Genomic DNA, 15,991 nt, shown 5'->3' on the forward strand with positions numbered 1-15,991 from the left:
TTCAGTAGGTGAGCACACAGGCACTTATTCTTGGGCTTCCCCATATTTCTTGCACAGATGGTGTTTGTCAGGGTTGTGCTCTTGGCAAACAACATAGGGATCCTTTTCCACATGGACGAGCTACTCATGCTTTGGCACCATTGGAGTTAATTCATAGTGACCTCATGTCATTTTCCACTCCTTTTTCTGGTGCTAGATATGTGTTTACTTTCATTGATGACTTCTCCAGACACACATGGGTGTACATTTTGAAGTACAAGTCGAATGTCTTTGATTCATTTTGAGTCTTCAAGACATTTGTGGAGAAGCAATTTGGTCTTTCTCTTCGACAGATATGCATAGATAATGGGGGGGAGTATGTGAACCAAGCTTTTAGGGATTTTTTCTTTGAACATGGTCTTAAGCATCAATTTTTAGTGCCCTACACCCTTGAGAAAAATGGTGTGGTAGAGAGAAAGAATAGAACACTTTGGGAGATGGCTAATTGTATGATTCAGTCCAGGTCCATGGATTCGTCCTTTTGGGCAGAGGCAGTCAATTGTGCCAACTATATTTAGAATCAGATGCCTCACAAGGCAGTTTGACATATGACTCCTGAGGGGGGTTGGTCTCATGTCAAGCCTGATGTATCTTCATGCCAAATTTTTGGTAGTGAAGCATGGGCATTTTTACCAGATGCTCAAAGGAAAGCAATGGAGCATAAGAGCTGACACCTCATTTTTGTTGGCTACACTGACTTAGATTGGATCGGTGATGTTGATGATTGGAAGTCTACTTCTGGCTTTGTTTTTTGTCTTGGCTCTGGTCTTATCACATGGTCATGCAAGAAGCAGCATGCTCACCCACTTTCATCTACAAAGGTTGAGTATAGAGCAGTAGTGCTTGCTAGTCAATAGATTTTATTGCTTCGGCAGTTGATGACTGAGTTTGGTTTTCCTCCTGATTGTCCCACTATTCTGTGGTGCGATAATTAGAGTGCTATTCATATTTCTTGCAACTCGATGGAGCATTAGTGCACTAAACACATTGAACTTCATATGCATTTCATCTGTTAGCTGATCCAAGATGGTGTTCTCTCTTTGGAGTATATTCCCACTGACGTGCAAGGTGCTGACATCTTCACCAAACCTTTTGCATCACCACGATATCTTCAGTTGCAGTCTATGCTTGGGGTTACGAAAGTTGTCCTTGGGGGTATTGTTGAGGCCTTCCTTCCTTCATGCTTTTTTAGCATGTTTGCTCTATCTCTTTTTGGAGAGGGTTTTTTCCCACTGGGTTTTCTCCTTTGTCTTCGGTTTATAGAGATTTCCTTGTTTTTGGGTACTTGATCAGGCCTTGTTTCCGGGACCCATTTTCTTGCTTTCATAGCTTTGCTAGGTTAGCTTACCTCTTGAGCTTCACTTAAGGGGGGGTGTTAAAGTAATTTTTCTTTTACACTTATTAATTAGATAATCTTGATTTAATTAATTAAGTCGTTTATTACTCTAGTTACTTAAGCTATCTCTTAGGTGCATATAATTAATATTTTATATTAATTATATTGCGCAACCTAGTTTTATTTCCCTTTAGGGTTTTGTTCACCTTTAAGGTTGAACTCTTATTTTTTTCATTTTATTATCTTGGAATACATTTTTCTCTCACTCCGTTGAGATTTCCAAACTTTGCTTTTTTCCTTCTCCAGTTTCTATTTAACACGGGTTATTTGCATGCAGGTGTTCTTGGTGAACTATGACGTTGGTTTTCACAACTATAGATAGAATCATCTAAGCCAAAAAAAAATTGAAGATGATGAGTTGATCAAATCTATAGAGTTTAAAAGCTTCCTATACAAAGTCAAGAAAAATGAATTGACATTGACTCTCAAGCCAGGGGAATCAGTAGAAAAGCAAAAGGATCTTGTTGAAAAGCTATTAGCATATGACCTTGAGAGTGAACTAATGACCCCTACTGAGGCCTAAGATCTTGTACAAAGAAGTGGTATGCTTCTAGTACCTAAATGGGATATGGAGAAAGCTTTTGTGCTAGATCAATTAGGAGGCATGAAAAAGCTATATCTTATGAAGCATTAACATTGAAGGCTTCTAGAGGGGAACATGTTTCAATATAGATTCAAAAACTTTGGTCATATGGAGCATGACACTAGAGATAAATAAGCCTAACCTAATGGATGTGAAAAATACAACATACAAGAGTGCAATAGTGTGGACAATGGATAGTACCACATGTGAAGAGATCTTGAGTGCTATTAAGCACTTTGCATTCATGAATGAGGCCAAAGTTGATCAAATTGAAACAAGACTAGGTAAAACTTTTAGAGATTACATTGATGTGAGGAGAATCTATGAAGAAGAGTTCATAAAGAAGTATGTGTATGCACAGAGAATAAAAGAGCTAGAGGCCAAGACTCTGCAGCTAGAGAAAGAAGTTGTAGCATTAAAAGAGAAACTCAAAGCCATGGAGGAGAGAAAAGTTGAAGTAAGAGTTGAAGAGTCAAAAAAGGCCAATAAAGAAGAAACAATCTAGATATCAACAGAGGTGCAAATAGAGCTTGAGCTTCAAACTGTATCAATGGAGATTGAAACTCCCCAGTCAAACAATCAATTAAAATAAACCTATTGAAAGGTATGGTAATTCACAGGATAAGTGTCTTGAGAAAAATTTCTCAACAGGCACACACCATTTTAATTTCATTGCAAAATGTTGAATACACTTGTCAATAAACATTAACATGGTTGTCACCAATTTTCAACCAATGGGGACCATACATACAATTCTTTAAAAAATTGATTGACTTAATGGTTAAGAAGCCAGATTTGCTACATAAAATATTCATAGTAAAGCAAGATCTAGAAGTTGTAAAAGAGTTAATTAGATTTTTTATTAGTAAACTACAAAGTGTTCAAAGTAAAGTAAAAATAATGATTGAGGGCATTGATTCTTTTGTTCCATAAATCTAAGACCGTGATAATAAGTTAAATGATTAGCAAGAGTGGTTAAATTCATTTGATAAGATTCTGATAGTGGGAGGAGTAACAACTATATTTGATGGAGATGTTGATGAGGTGGCTTTCAATGAGTTGATTGATTCTCTTTTCAAAGTGGAATAAACATGAATTTATTTGTGACAAAATCAAAAGCCATCATGGATGAAAGTTGGAATAAAGTAGTTAGTGAATTGGAAGCAGTTAGGGGTACTGAATGACCTACAAAAAGAGAAATCTATGCTTTGGAAGCAACTGGCAAAATCAAAGCCTTACCGACCAGAGGTAGTTAGATGACAATTGATTGATAAAAAAATAAAAAAATAGAGGAAGGACAACTATTTCAATGGGATACCTTATCTTTGTAGTTCACCCGCTTTGGATAGTCTCATATTAGAAACAATGAAGTTGATCCTGAACATCTAGAATTATAGTTGTTCATCTTTGGCTATCTCCAACATTTTCTCATGTAATTGATTTGTCATATGTAAAACAATATTATTACAATTGATTTTTGACAAGTGTCCTCCCATCTGAAGCTTTTTACAATCCTTATTTTATAAAAGGATTTCCAAGATGTGGAGTCCAAATTTTGAGTCAATTTTGATGGAAATATCATTTGGAGCCGGTCCATGTTTTATTCTTAGTTTATGATGTTCTACCTTGTGTTCTTAGAGTTTTAGAAATGTTTTGGAAATTAAATGAGAAATTATTTCTCAGTTCTTTGTTATATTTCAGAGTCTTATATCAGAGAAATGTATCATTCTCAAGAAGATTAATACAAAGAGCAGTTGTAGGATATTTGTGTGTTCTAAATTCTGTCTCCATTTTATGTGTCTATGACTTTGAGGGTAAATGAACAATGTTCAGTTTATTTGAATGAAATTTGGATGAGTTGTATATTACTTCATTGTTTCTTCTAATTCAATGAATTAAGTAAATGCTTTCGTGAAGTGATAGGGTTATTGATGTATGGAGGGGATATTGTAAGTATAGAATTTAGGGTTTAACAACTGATATATTTAATTGCAAGTCGAATAAATAGATATAATTCATTGATATGACTCTATTCTAACAATGAATTAAGGCATTGGTCAAGATTAGAAAAGCAAGCAAGATAGTCATAATTTGCATTAAATTGTTCATTTTAAAATCAAAATCAATTTATAAATGTTTATGGAAATGAAATCAAATGTCCGTCATCACTGATTGTAAAAGTTTAGAAAGTTTTAATTGGTTGTTGTTAGCTTGTTATCAATTTGCAATTTCAATAAGTTTTAGAGACCAAGTTTGTTGCAAGGGATTTATAGTGTGATAATGTTCAGAAATTGTTGAAATCCCTAGGTAAACCCACCTTGGTTAGTAGAACCTATAGTGTAGAAGGAATTACTACCTTGTTATCCAAATCCAAAATAACATGTGCCAGTCATGAGAAGTAGCTAAACCCTAGGCATCATCTTATTTTTGTTGTCTTCTGGTACTGTTAAATTAGAACACCAACATGCTAGTTAACTACCTTAAAAGTTTTGATCAAAACTTTTAAGGTAGTATCTATCAAAATTACTTGTGTTTAGTTTCGATCGAAAGTTTTATTGGATCTCCTTCTATTCTTAATGGATAGAGATCTGAATAGGATCAAAAGGAAGAAAACTTCTTAATTTCATGTCCCAAAATATTTCAAAGAAAAAGAAAGTCCATACAAATGAAAACCATGTTGTTGATCAAAGAAAAAAATCAATAAATTATCTCCATAACATAATATTTTATTAAAATTTTAAACTCAAACTCCACTAAAGTTCACATGGAAAGGAACTTTAAGTTGGTTGACACACATCCCTTCAGTTACATTGATCATATGTGCAACTTGTGTAATTAATTATTACTAGGCAATGAGAGTAGGCTAACATTAGATAAAATCATTTATTACTTATCCCATGTGTGTGTAAGGGGTAGTGTGAGTATGAAGTAGTAGTGATTTTTAGTATTTGTAGGGTCAAGGCAATACAAAAAATGCAAAGAGTATTTAATGTGTTTGTGATCTTATATTTAAGATATAACATATAATGACTTCTTGCAATGAATGCCACTATATCAGTTTTACTATTGAGTATATTTCATATCACAATCATACTCACCCTACCACACTTCAATTGCTAAGCCTTTCTCTCTATCCAAACTCCATAACTAGGCTCACTTCAGACTTTTATCAACTTTCCCTATATAAGCCCTAAATTCTTATCACTTTCTCTCTACTTAGACCACCCTCTGAGATCCTTAGTCCAACTCAGGACAATCACAAACTTAACAACAACAACAACAAAATTAAATTTCCTCCTCTAAGGCATGCAACCTTCTCCCATACTCGATCTTTCTCAACTCTTTGTACAATAATCATATCATCCATAATATCTCCTCACCTCGACTTTCTACAACTCATAACAATGTTTGATATTCCTTATTGTCAATAACCAATATTCACTCATTTCACACAATTAATCTTTGACCAACCCTTCTCTTAAGCACATATCCTCCTTTTGCAACCATCTTTTAAACCCTTCAATGCTTTTCATATCAATCACCAACATTTTTTCATAGACAAAACCCTTATACAACTTGCTTCAAAATTTTAATTACATCTTGTTTAAGAAAGCTTGTGAAAAAATAAACAAAAAATATTCTTCCAATTTGCCCAAATAAAAAATCTAAAATTAGATGTTACAAAACCGTGAAATCATAGAAACACTCCAAATTCTAATGGAAGACACTATTATAGAATAAATTGATTTTTTTCACCTCTGAATGTAGATAGGAATAGTGAATGTCCTCTCCAGTCCAAGATTTGCAACTTCTACCAAGCCCTTCGCTTTATCCATGAGAAAGAAAATGTACCTTCATCAGTCTTCCTATGCCAAGGGGAGTACCTTTGTTAGTCTCACTATTCCAAGGGTACCTTTTTTAGTATCACTATGCTATGGTCTAGAGTACCTTTGTCAATCTCAGGGAAATGAAAAATGAGAACCCATGCTTTGTTTACGAGTAATAAAAAATAAGAACCCACAATATTTTTTTTCAAATATTGCCCACCTTTTTCATAATTTTGATGAATGCGAGAAGTCCTCTCATTAGAATTTCAATGAATGCCAATAATTTTTGGAATTTTTTTTTTACAGAAAATGCATTGCTCGTTAGGAAACTTCATCAAAATTTGAGGCCAAATGTATTAGAAAATGCCAACAATGCTTGTCCTCATAATTGGATCAATACTAGGCGTAATGCTCAACTCAAGGATAGATTATCCTAACTAAGAAACCTATTTTCTTTATGAATATGCATTTAATCATTAAACACATGAATGTTTACTTGAAATGGGGTTTGTAGTGCCTGCCCTAGTTCACACTTTTGCTATTGTGGCCGAACTCTTTTAGGATAGTTTTATGTTGATGATTATTAGTGACATTATTTTGAGATTACTAGATATTGTTTCAAATTCAATTGATATATGATGAGATTACTTGGTACTTTATATTTCATGTATGTATGATGATTATTACAGTGTTTGCAGTTATTAATGATGATTAGTACGATAATTGTTTATCATATGTGTTTTCTTATGGATACTTACCCCATACTTGCATGTGTATGGTGTGCATGTTGTTTTCTTTCTGTATGGCATTTCTAATGTGGTTAAGGAAGGGAGTCGTAGTCACTTGCTAGTCGGGATCTACACGATACATCACTTCCTACCATTGCCTGTTTAGCTTAGTATATATTGTGCTTGTACATGTGTGGATTTTATGCAGGTTGCAAGTACCAGGTATCGACTTCCCTGAATTGCCAGGATGAGCGTACCCTATCGCATTATCTCAATGGTAAGAGAGGGGAGATAAAATTCTCAAGTCCAAATCCCAACCCTTTAAGCCATTTGTCCTAATTGAAAATTAGGACAAGTATCTAAGTTGAGTACCCTCCAAATGCGTCGAATGACGTAATTCGTGATATTAACCCCTTAGTTTGATTTTGTATGTGTTTTGCTATGATGGGTTTTTATATTTTACTTTATGAGTCTTTGGGGTATTTTCTACTAATTAAGTCTAATTAAAAGATTTAATTAAATGGAAAATTATTACAGTATTTTAATATTTTATTTTATTTAATTAATTGGGAAATTAATTAAATAAAAGGAATTAAATTTGGAGATGAAAGTTACAAGTTTAAATTTGGAACATGACAATATTTATTTTAATAATAATATATTTAGAGTTCATTTTTAATAAATGCTAAATAATATTATTATATATTTTATCAATTAAGTTTCGAAAATAAATTTAAGAGTGGAAAAGATATTAAAATTATTAAAAGATTCTAGATCACGTGATACATGCATGTGATTAAAATATATTAAGATAAAACAAGTGGATTTAATAAAGTGAGTGCATGAGATTTAAAATTAATAAATTTATTTAAAAATAGTCAAGTGAATATTAAATAAATTAATATGCATTATTTATTCACATAGGAGTATGCGAACTCTTGTAAGTTGTCATGTTGACAACACGAGAGTTTGCACTCTAATTATGCACGTGTTGTCTACACTTAGGAGTTAGCATATTATTTGAGCACATGTTGTCTACAACATTCTAGAGACCTCATCATGTTTATCTTCTTATTGTGGAAGTTATGTGCTTAGTTGTCATGCTTATCTCTTAGTTCTTTCTAGACACATTCTAGATGCATCTTAGAGGCCTTTATATAGAGGCTCTCCTAGTGTGTTTGGACAAGCTTACATGCATTCGAGAAGCTCATATGCTTCTACATCCTCATATGCTTCTACAAGCACTCCTAGTCACTTGGGGGGGGCGGGGGGGTGGGGGGGGGGGGGGTCAATTTTGGTTCTTGGAGGAATTGTCAATGTTGGAGAAGGAAGGAATTTTCAGAAAGGAGAAGGTTCTAAGAGGAGGAGCTTCTCAACAATTTTCTGAGGTGTAGCAAATTAGCATCAGTGTCTAGGTAGGCACTCGTGATTATTTCACATATTTTACTACGCTCTTTCTCTTCCTGTCTTCATAGTGTCTGTTATGTGTGTCTGAATAATTCTCTATGAATGAATCTTTAATGTTGTAATTTGGAATTTGAAGCATGCATATTGTTTCATCCAATTATGGGAATTAAAAATATTATTGCAATCTTCCCTAGTAGAATCAAGATTTGGAAATTGATTCGAGTTTGGGTTCGAATTAAAATAGAATCTTATTGTTATGCATTAGTTTTATATGATTTATTAACTAATCTAATTAAATTAAATTTAATTAAGATTAGTTAATAGTAGAAGAAGTGTAATTAATTATTAGTCAATTTAAGTAAATAGATTTTTTAATGAGGGCAAATTAAAAGAAAAATTAATAAGTGTTTAGTGGAATTAAATAATTGAATTATTAATGAGATTGATTTTACTTAAAATCAATGAAGATTATAAATGATTGTCCTTGAAGTGTTTTAAGGAATTTGTAAATTAATTATTTAAAAGAAGATAAGTATTATTCTAGAGAGTTGAATAATGGGAGATGCTCTGGGAATTAAGGGGGTTTCATTTAATTATTAGTAACATTGATTTTAGTAAAATAATGCAATGATTTTATTAAAAGTCAATGGGAATTAGTTTAATGATTTATACAAGTAAATAATTATCTTATGATTATTTTAGAGAATTGTTTTAAAATAATGAAGGGATAATTCTATGTTTTATTCAAAAAAATAAATGGGTTGAGTTGTAGATTAAATGAAGAATCTAATACACTTGAAATGTACTTGAAAATGAAAACTGAAACCTAATATTTGGCTTAACCATGTGATTGCAAAAGCAAACTAAAATATGTGTTTGTATCTTGTTCTTTATGCTATCCATGTTTGCGATTTGGGTGGTCCTAGAGTGTTGACCAGTTAGGATGTCTACCAGAGGCTTGGGAGTTATGAGATGTGATGGCATGTGGATGTTATTTGGTCTCGATTCTTTTAAAACCCAACCATGGTAATGTGATGGTGTGCTCTATGAGATGTTTGTATTTACTGATTGTTATTGCTTCCCAGTCTTCTCGTGTGAAGCTGAGATTTATGTATTTGAGACACTTGACTTAACCATTTTTGAATCATCAATCAGTTATCTTTGGACTACTTTTGAGTCACCATGATGGGACTGAAGTGTTGATTTATTTCTTGATGTTGTCATGTTGTGACATGTTTTGACTCGACCATTTTGGAGTCTTCGATCAATATTATTTGCTTTGAGATGCCTTTTTGGTTGCTCGTTGAGAACCAATGGATATGGTGATTTATCATTGATATGGATATTGAGATTTATTTTGAGATACTATACAGTTGCTCAATGAGGATAGATGGATATTGTGATTATCACTGATACCTTCAGTTGCCAATAGAGAATTGTTATGGTCATGATTATCAATGGATGCTTTTCAGTTACTCACGGAGATTTGATGTTCTTATTGTGGATTGTCTTTTGGTCATTGCTTGTTCAGGATTGAGGTGATTTTATGTGATTATGGATTTCTATTTTTATTGAGCCTAGGGTAGGTTATCTACTTGTAGTGTCGGGAAGTGGCTTGCAATGGGGGTCGGGGACCTAAGTGGTTGTCAGGGTAACTCATTGTAAGTTATTTAATAAATGAAAATATTTACACTAAAAGGGGATTAAAATGAACCTAATAAGATAATTGTATGTTCTCGCCCATGCCTCGAGTGCTAGTATAGACTAAGATGGGAGTAGAGAGAACGCTTGGTTGCGACCTTGATTTTCGTAGTATGCCTCATCAGTACGAGAGGATACTAGTGGCCGCATAGGGATCACTAGGGGGTCGAGGTCTATTGAGAGACTACTAGGGTAACTCTAGCGTGATCCGTGCAATGACACTTTCCCGCTTACATAGTAGGTTTCCTACATGTCTTTGTTGTGCCTCTAAGAACTAGATGTTAGTATGTGTGTTGGAACCCTTGAGTTAGTATACTTTTAGGATTCCTGAACTTAGAGAGTACTTGTGTTATGTGATTTTTTATCTTTTGTTATGTGATTTGATATCCTATTTGGGACTTGAGATTATCTCCTCAACATGGTGGGAGTGGACCATTTAGGTTCCACGCGGTCGGGTGGTAGGGCCTTTTCACTCTTACCATTTGAGATCCGTTTGAGACACCATGGCTGATGTATTATGTTATGATGGTGGACATGTATCCTTATATTGATGATTAGTATATGATAGATGATTTTGTTTACTTATCTTATGCCTTATTTTGCATGATTAGATTTCTGATGCATATGTTGTAGCATGTTAGATTGCTTTCTGTGTATGATGTAGTGTGTTTTAGGAGTGACATCCCTACTATGATAATATCGATGATCTCTTCGGTGACTTGGGGTGTTACGCGCGGAGGGATGGCTAGGGCCCACGATGGTCTAATGATGCTATTTACGGTTGGGAGGAATCATGTACTTAGTTAATTGTGTTTTATGATATATGGTTATCTTTTACAATGGATGTTTATATCTTCTATGATGGTGTATCATGTATGGAATTTGGTTTCATTTACTTTATTGCACTTGCATCATGGATTAGAATAGGATGATGTACTTCATTTTCACACATGTATATTCTTTTAAGCTTTTCATACCCTATGACATGTATAGTGGATGATTGAGTATTCTAGATTTCATTTGCCAAGAGGCATTCAGAACAAATGTATTATATGGACATTGGACTCTTTAATTATTCTTTCATGTGGATGTGGTAGTTGTTAGACTTAGTATTAATTAGATTAAATGTGACTCAATGTCTTAGGATCCTTAAGGAATGTAACCTGTTATGTATGTTTTTAGTTGTATGTATATTATTGTTTCTGCTACTATGTGTTTGATGTGAATGGTTTATCTTTCATGATTTAAAAAAAAAAAATTGTTTGGAAAACTTAGTAAAACTTTAGGTTAATTCTTTTGGATCCCTTGGCTGGGCGTTACAGGGTTGCACTCTATATGTACCAAGAACTAGCTTTGGCCATGCTATAATAAACTCTTGTTGAAAATAAAGTCTACTCTATGGCTGCAAGAAGTAAATGCTTTCGAGGAAACAATTCAAATTAAATGTTTAAAATCGATGCAAGGGTAAGTGGTGGAAGTTATAATTACTCTAAATGACATTCTTGCAAAAAATAGACTGCAACTACTCAATCATTTTTGGCTGCAAGAACATGCAAGTACTAAAGCTAAAATTACAAATTATTGCAAAAATAGAAACTACTCTACTGCAAGAAAGAAGCTACACTAAAATGAACTACTCACCTAGTGGTCTCCCTTGGGTGAGCATCCAAGAATTCAATTACATAAAATAAATGCTTAAATCATTTCTTTATTGATATGAAATAAGATTATACACCACCATAAATTGCAAAATAGGAAAATAACTTTAAAAAAAAGTAATTTCTCTTACTCTCCATATCTCCACCATTCTCACGTAGGAGAGGAGTGTCTTGTTTAAAGAGAAGATTCAATTTCCCAACTAACTTCACCATGAGAATAGATAAGTATAATTATTGCATCCTAAGAGGTAGGAGCGTAATCAATACAAAATAAAAATTGCTTTAACAACACGAGCTTAAAAATCTAGCTACCAATTCATCTTGTATTTTCCTGTACTTAAGGACATTCCACATGACTTAGAATTTTCTAGTTGTCACCATTATTTGAAAGCAAGATGACTCTTAAGTCATATCCTTCTGTGTTAAGATAGTGTCTCTAGTCAATTGTTTATGGCACCTTCCTAAGAATGTTCTTCTAACTATTGTCCTATACCGTAAATGCTAAAACGAAAACAAGAAGATATGCATCCATACATGACATTACCATATCCATTTTCTAGATGATTAAATATTAATCAAAACACATTATAGAGTATTTAGTATGAGTATATTACATAACATGACTATAAACTCTTAAACCATAGTTTTCAAGCCCATAAACAAAATGATCATAAAATGCAAGTTTGAGTGGTTGCATGCCACTAATCAAAGGAAATAACATAAGTCTTTTAAAACCATAGAACACTAACCAAACATTAAAGATATGACACCACCAAGACTAAGCATCTTCTTATCAAGATATAAGCAATACTTTTGTCTCATTAGTTACTATGCAACTTTTTGGCAACTTTGTAATTATTGAACAATTAGCACCCCTAACTATGAAATAGACACTATTACATCATGTTTGTGCCAAAAATGGCCAAATAGATTCAAAAACATGAATTCTACCTCATCCCTATTTGTTTGATCAATTTGACCCATAATGACCTATAAGGTCATAATTGGACTTACAATGTAAATCATCTCTTTGGCCTTATAAGGTCTCCTGAAGAGATTACAACCAACATCAAAATGGTCCAATGGACCTTATTGCAACATGTTCAAGTAAAATAACACCAAATGGGGATGGTCTTCATGAGGTGTCCATGTACCACATTCTATGCTTAATTGCATTGCCCAACAAACAAGAAGATTACATTGATTAACAAACAAGACGATTACATCAACTAACAAATAGGAAGTGCAAATAAAGATGCAAAATCAATCTTTTTCATGTGTTTGAAGGCATTGTGATTTTAAGTTATGCACTACGTTATTAAAAACATCATTATTTTGCCCACATATTTATAATAGTATTAATGACGATGAAAATACGCTATGTAGAAAAATCAATCAAAGAATAGTGAAATCTATAAATTGTTCATCTCACTATATATTATATAGTTTTATGATGCACCATAAAATTTATACTAATGAGCCTCCATTGCTATCTTTAGGTTGAATTGTTTTCATAGTTAATTTTTCAAATTGAATACCCTTGAAGATATAAAGAAATGCATGTTTTTAATTCTCAATTCTTAGAATTAGATCTTAACATCAACCCCCAATTGAGATTTGATTGAATTGTAATGCTGAGTCAAATCCTAATTCAATATTAATATTAATCCTTATGCTAATTCTAACACTAACTCTATCTTTAAACCATCACCATAACCCAAATATTTATCCTAAAGTATAACTTTGAATGGTGACGTAACATTTAACCCAACCCTAATACAAATGTAGTTGAAATCTTATAATTACCTAAACCCAAAGTGACCTTAAATGTAATTAAATTTTATCTTGAGCCTAAATACTAACTCCAATGTAACATTAACTCTAAACATAATTAAATATAAAACCTACTTGAACTCCAATTCTCTTCTTAATCAAACACACACAATTATTATACATTTGCAATATACATTGAATTAATTACTAATAAGATTAAATAACAAATGTTAGTAATTATTAATGCACCTTTGTATAAATTAAATTAATTATTTGTAGGACCAATCAATAGTATAATTATACAATTACCTATAATATAATAGAATGATAGTTAAATTTTCAAAATTTGAATATTTATATACTTCAAAATTATTGAATTTGAAAACTTGTAAAACTTATATTTCTATCAATCCTAATTTTTATTTATAACTTTCTTATTTTCTTATTACAAATTTGATGATTTATTTATATAGATAACTTATTTTATCATTACAAAATTTGATGATTTATTTATATAGATAACTTACAATTTGACACAAATTTTTATTTAATAATAATATAGATATAATTTTTATTTCTTTATAACTTTCTTATTTTCTCATTACAAAATTTGATGATTTATTTATATAGATAACTTGCAATTTGACATAAATTTTTATTTAATAATAATATAGATATACTAGTCTGTAAATAAAGTAAAAGAGTATCTTTTATTATGTACTAATTACACCGAAGGCGTTCCCTATATGAAGGAGGAGGAGCTGAATATGTCCATTGACAGTTGTAATAGACATAAAGGTAAATGACTACCATCAGAAAAATCTTTACCATCCATTGTAGCTGACCTCTTTACATCGATGAAAGAAATAAAATGCACTTTTATAGTTTGCCATCATGGTGTCATTGTGAGGGAGATCATGATGCCCATCTTTGTTGACCCACTCAACTACATGATGATGGTCGGATGGGCTTCACCATTTTAGTGAAGCTTTGTAGCGAGCGAGTTTCTCATGAGGGTTCTCCACTTGATCACACGTAGCCTTGATTTACTGGACCGTTGAAGTTCATTGTACTAAAACTGGAGTAAACCTTGAGGCAATCAGTAGTAATGATAGTGAATGTCGACTATAGTGCTGAGGTTGGTATCCTACTCATAGTAGAGCCAGGGGATGCTTTCTTTGATGAACAATACTTGTGGCTTACCTATCGGAGACTTGCATACCCTACCCACCACTCTGTCAAGGGTAGTTGATTCTCAATCGTCGTCATCGTTGCATGTTGGAGTGGAAATTATCTCCTACTTATCAATTAATGTGATGAGCTTAAGGGACTTTCTAATGAATGTTATTAAGGCACAATACTTGGCTAAGGTTTTGCAATGGGGTTGCAAGAAGAGTGAGTTTAACCATGGAGGAAACTCCATAGTTAAGCATGCTCAAGTCAGGTAGTACTAGGATGGGTGACCTCTCAAAAAGTAATGATGCTTCACCTCTGTGAGAATCCCCTAGATCCAATGAGTGCTAAGTGTTCCATTTATTCTCATGAGAGATGGATTCATGTTGAATCACTACTCATGAAACATGGGTCAATGAGTTTGACTTAAAAATCACACAATTAAATCCTGATAGTAATATCACAATGCTATGGAAATTATCTCCTACTTATCATTTGGTGAGCTTAAGTGACTTTCTATTGAATGATTAATAAGGCACAACACTTGGTGAAGGTTTTGCAAATGAGGCTGTAAGTAGAGTGGGTTTAACCGTGGAGGAAACTCCGTAGTTAAGCATGCTCAAGCTGGGGTAGTATTGGGATGGGTGACCTCCGGGAAGTCCTAGTGCTTCACCTTTGTGAGCACAACCTAGATCCAATGAGTGTTAAGTGCGACAGATGGATTCATATTGAATCACTACTCATGAAACATGGGTCAATGAGTTTGACTCAAAAACTACACAGTTAAATCAATAAAAGCAATATTGCAATTACATTATTATGTTCAATGTAGAGACATATGAAAACTTACTTTATATAGTACATAAATATACAAAATATAAAAAAATACATACAACATATGAATCAAAAGAAAAAGGGTGATTAAAAGGAAAGGAAAGGAAAAGAATACAAAGGAGTATAATAAAGTAACAAAAAATAAATCTAAAATTAAATAAAAATGAGATTAAAAATAAGAATAAAGAAACAAATAATAAAAAAGAAGATAAAAGAAAATAGGAAAGTAATAAAGACAATTGGAGGGAAATAACAATAAAAGGGGAAAATAAAGAGAAAAGAGTTAAAAGAAAGCAAAGAAAAATTAATAATGAATAGATATAAAATAACATCTAGAGATATAAAATAAAATAAAATAAAGAAAAGGAGAAAGTATATATTTTTTAAATTGAAAAAATAATTAAAGAAATTAAAAATAAAATTTTAGAGAAATAATAAATCAATAACAAATAAACTAATCAAAATAATATTCTAATATGATTGTCAGAATATAGCTTTGCAACTTTCCCACCCTTCTCTATTTGAACCTTGCACTTTTATTGTTATTTTTCCTTAGTCCAATAAAATTTTAGAGAAATAATAAATCAATAACAAATAAACTAACCAAAATAATATTCTAATATGATTGTAAGAATATAGCTTTGCAACTTTCCCACCCTTCTCTATTTGAACCTTGCACTTTTATTGTTATTTTTCCTTAGTCCCCTCTTGGACCTCATCAATGCTCCTCACTTCATTCTCGAGGCTTTTTTGAGGCTTTGTTAGTGGAAAATCAACTACCATAGAAAACTACTTTTCCACTATAGTAATCTATTAAACACATTTATTTATTTTATTTTATTTAAAATTACTTATTGCAATAGCACAGTTCA

The sequence above is a fragment of the Cupressus sempervirens genome, chromosome 11, assembly GCF_028749045.1.
Source record: "Cupressus sempervirens isolate cs-2001-9-10 chromosome 11, ASM2874904v1, whole genome shotgun sequence".
NCBI lineage: Eukaryota > Viridiplantae > Streptophyta > Pinopsida > Cupressales > Cupressaceae > Cupressus > Cupressus sempervirens.